Consider the following 5,000-nt stretch of genomic DNA (forward strand, 5'->3'; position numbering starts at 1 on the left):
TTGTAGCTGGTGGTGACGAATCACGATACCGCCTCTTCCTCTCACATATTTTCCAATCCGAGCATTGAATTTGCTCCTTGTCCGCTCTATGGCTTTTTTATCTCTTGCTCCGTGCCAGACGGCCCGTGGTGTTATATCCGACCACACCAGGATCATTTTCCTGAATAGACAGTTGCACCTTTCCATATCAGTTGTCACCCATTTGTACAATTCGGCCACCTTTTGTTTGCCAAGGTCATTGCCACACGCGTGTACCACCATTATCACCGGGTGTTCCGCCATCCCTGCTATTCCAACCATCTCTTTGAACACCTGTTTCCACTGGAGGCCTCTGACACCCCTCCATTTAACTTTTATGCCCGGGAGGTAAAGATTTATCCCTCCTGGCCGCCGTTCGGCCCTCTTTTCGGCCCAGTAAACGTAGGAATCTCCTACAACCCAAACTTCAACCCCTGTAAGAGACAACACATGTTAATTAAGCAAGTCGGGTCTAATGTATCTGGCGAAGCATGCGGACTTCCAACGACCCCTTCTCTGCACCTCGGCCTCTGACACTCCTGCCCTAGCAGCTTCCGTGGCTGCCCCAATGCGGAACGAATGTGTTCCGTACTCCTTTGGGTTTGCGCCGTTTTTTTTCCAAGCATAGCTTGAATATCGCCTGGAATTGGTACTTGGTCAGGTGGGACCCGTCTGTATGAGTGAAGAAAAATCTACCAGCGTGTCTTATCTCGGCGAATCTTCTAACCATTTTTAGCGAGCAAGCTGGGCCATCAGTGGAGTTAACCAGGACCCATGTTCCCCTACCGGTGGGATCGCATTTGGATTTTCTAACCCTGATGCGCAGGGCGTCACTGCATATTACTATGTCCTCATTAATTAGGCCGCCTTCCGACGCGTTTTTTGACCGCGGTAGCAATTCACTGATACGCAGTGCTCCGAAAAAGACGGTCGCAAAAGCTGCCGATAAGAGGGCTGCCTCGTATTGCGATGAGCAGACTTACGGGGATAACGCAATCAGGTCCTGCAATAGTCTCAGTGAAATGGGGCGGCGACATTCTTGGCTTGGCTGAAGCCTTTTCCAACCTTTTATGGCTTGTCTTATGCAGAAGGACTTAGTTACGTCTACCCATCCCAATAATTGAAAGAAAAATGCTAGCCCCGATAATTTCCGTTGTGCCGAGGTGCCCGACGCCCCATCTCCTCTCATCCGCATTAGAAAATCAGTCATCACCGCGCTTCGTGCTTGATCGCATTTATCGACTGGCCTACCCCGAATTAGTGAGCACCACTCCTCCCAAGCCTTACCATACACCTGCCAGGTAGCTGGCGAAACGGAGGCCCGGATTAAGGGCATCAATGATTGGCCACTGTATCCCACAGGGACAGTGGACACAGGATACCCAGGGGTTGCGCGTTGGGCTGCTGGATTCTGAAAGCCTGCCAATTGGAAAATAACAATGGGTTAATGATATTCTCGTCAACCTCCGCCACCACGGTGGCTCTACACCAAATATTGTTTTCTAGGCATATCAGTGCGAGCCGTCGCAAGAGAGCGAGTATGGGCAAGGATGAAGACGACATGTGATTTAGACTCCTCGCTGTTTTCACATTTTTAGTTTGGAAACGAATGTTCATGTTCCTCAACAGATCGGCCCATATCTCCAACGCTGCTACTACCGCAAACAATTCCCATAGGGCTGGGTCTTGCCCCCACTTTGTTGTCGTCCATCTTTCTGGCCAACCAGATTTGCACCATTGGTTTTTATAGATTGCTGCGAAACCCTCCTTTTTGTTCCACCCTATTGTCAGCCCTAATTCCTTGCTTGTGGTCTCTCTAGCCATGACGCACGTGTGACCATTGTACGATTGTAGGAACGTCTGCCATACCAGCAGATCAGCTTTTAGCGAACGAGTGAGCCTAATTCTATGGCCGGGCTGCGAAGCGCCTTTTGTTGCCAGAGATAGTCTGCGCGAGAATGCTCTGCCGACCGGCATTACGCGGCAGGCAAACGTCAGTAGACCCAATAACGCCTGCATTTGCTGTAGGGTTACCTTTTTAACTTCGCGGAAGCCTTTCAACATTTGCAGGGTTTTTTGTATTTTATCCTCTGGTAAGCGGAACACCATCAAGTTGGTGTCTATTTCAATGCCCAGAAAGGGCAATACATTACATGGACCCTCCGTTTTCTCCGGTGACAATGGCACGCCGAATTTGAGTGAGATAGATTTGAATTTTTCTAGTAGATCGGAGCAGAGTTTGGAATTTCTGGGGCCGACGAACAGGAAATCGTCGAGGTAGTGAATTAGGGATTTACTGCCCGTTTCGTACTGAACTACCCAATCTAGGAAGGTGCTGAATAGCTCGAAATAGTGACATGAGATGGAACATCCCATTGGGAGGCACATGTCGAAGTAATAGTGTTGGTCCACTTTGCAGCCCAGAAGGTGGAAACATTCGGGGTGCACGGGTAGTAAACGGAATGCCGATTCAATATCGGATTTGGCTAGCAGGGCGCCGGTCCCGGCTGCCCGCACTAATTCAACCGCCTTACCAAATGACGCGTATGAGACAGAAGCTTCTTCTGGAGTAATTGCGTCGTTAACCGAATCGCCCTTTGGGTGAGATAAATGATGGATTAGGCGGTATTTACCGGGTTCCTTTTTTGGTATGATGCCTAACGGTGATATTTTAATGTTTTTGAAGGGGAGCGACGTAAAGGGGCCTGCTACCCTACCCAATTCTACCTCCTTTCCAATTTTTTGCCTAAGAATTTTGGGGAATTCGCGAGCCGATTTAAGGTTATCGGATAGGGTTTTCTTGTTAGCCTAAGGGGAATAAAGAACCCGTCGGAGAATCCCGCCTGCAGCTGCTGAGCCGCTTTCTTATTGGGGTAGAGCTTTAGCCAGGGGGCCATCGCGGTTACGCTCACTGGGGTTCTGCCTTGTAGGCCCTTTGTGCGGCTGACGAGTGCACCTCGATGCTTGGTGTCCCCCCCCCCAAAGCGGAGCATTCGTGTCTGAACTTGCATAGCGCGTGGAAACGGCAGTTTCCCTCGTTATATAGCCAGCAGGCCCCGGGTTTTCGCACGACCACTGAGTTCTGACCTGCGGCTCCGGAGTAATTAGTGGTCGTGGCTGAAAAGGGGGGCTGCTTTTGAGACAACATCATACGCAACCACACGTCTGTCGCTTTTACCCCCCAGCCTAGATTGGGCTGTAGGGCCAGACGCCTGCGGAACTCCTCGTCGTACCTTCGCCAGGCTGAACCGCCGTGCGACTTGTACGAACTATATATCATGCCCTGATATATAAACAATTCGGAGCAGTGTTCCGGATGTTTCTGGCCCATAATACAGCCCAATACTGCGAAGGCCTGGATCCAATTATTCATGGTTAGAGCAATTTTCGATCTCCCCCTATCAAAACCCCTATCGTTCGCTTTATCCACCGTTTGTTGGTCGGCTGATAACAGCGACCATATATCTATGTAATCGTTGCTCCATATCTTCAGTCTCGTTTCCTGGTCTATATGAGCGCCTAGCGGACTGATCCCGCAGAAGAAGGCGTCTTTGTGTAGATTAGCGGACTGTGGTATTGAATTGTTCACCACATTTCCCCTTGCCTGAGATAATTGCAGGATTATCTCCTTTAACGCCGAAGTTAGCTCCATTTCCTTCACATTAACCCCGTAGCGTAACGTTTCCTCGCTACCCTTGGAACACTCACCGCTGTGTGACTCTGGACGAGTGGACACCGATCCTGGAGGAACCCCCGCCGATGTTGACGGGGGGATGTCGCAGGACGGGGAAACTCTGGCTCCCGCTACAGCGTGGGACTGGCCGATGTGCTGAGTATCGTGCGTTGGAGCCCGATTACTACCACATAGTGGCGGATTGATGGCTCCGTCTTCAGCGACTGCGCGGTGGTAGTTGTGGCTGGAAGCCGCGGGGGGAGCCCGATTACTACCACATAGTGGCGGATTGATGGCTCCGTCTTCAGCGACTGCGTGGTGGTTGTTGTGGCTGGAAGCCGCGGGGGATTGTTCTCCCCGGCTGAAAGCCCTAGAGGGTGCCCGCGATTTAGAGGACTTGCCACGTTCACGATGAATCTTATCCGGACTTAGCGATACCTCGGACCCCTCGGATGTTGCTGATGAAAGCCATCCTGAGGCCCGGGATCTGCGGCGGCTCCCATGGGAGCTGCGTCTGCGACGGTGACGGGAGGGGCGTTTAGAGGAGTAGCGGGAACGGCGACGGGAGTTATCGGAGGAAGATTGGGAGGACGTGCGGCGCCTACGCCTTCATCCGCCGTTATTATGCGGTGCAATGGGGGGATTCTATCAGTAGACAGAGGGGGATAATTGGCCGTAGATGGTCCTGTAACGCTAATCGGAAGGGGGGGCGTCAGGAGGTAACCATATTCATCCCCATTGCTGGGATTTGACGGGGCAGCGGTTACCGGATAATTTTTATTTAGGTTTTGGGCAGTGGGGGGAGGTGATAATGTGTTTGTGCTTGGTGCGTTTACTGAGGTGTCGCCATGATTCCCGCTGCGCGGCTGTTGAGCGCCTAGCTCGGTCCCATGGGACCGAACAACGCGCTCTTCAGCCGCCCTGTGACCTCTCCGGCCTGACCCCTGATACCCCCGTACAGGCATCAGGGCTGCGTCTGCCGGGGGTAGGCTGGTGGTCAGGCCAGGTGATAAATCAGCCCGCTGATCGGTCGAGTTCGACCGATCAGCGCACTGTGGTGAACGTGATGGGTTAACACCAGCCCCCAGGTTACCCCCTGCGGGCGGCGTATATGTGCCCGCAGGGAAGGCAACCGAGGACTGGCCAGCGCTGTGTTCAGCGCTGATCTGCCGCGACCGGAAGTGGGTGGGCGGGGACCGGAAGTGGCTGGGCGGAGCCTCCCCAGCACTCCGAGCGGTGTCCGAGGCCTCCGGAAGACGCCTGCAGCTGCGAGGCGGCGAGGCCCTCCCCTCCCCGACCTGGAGCCGCT

Source organism: Ranitomeya imitator, chromosome 5 (assembly GCF_032444005.1).
Source record: "Ranitomeya imitator isolate aRanImi1 chromosome 5, aRanImi1.pri, whole genome shotgun sequence".
Lineage (NCBI taxonomy): Eukaryota > Metazoa > Chordata > Amphibia > Anura > Dendrobatidae > Ranitomeya > Ranitomeya imitator.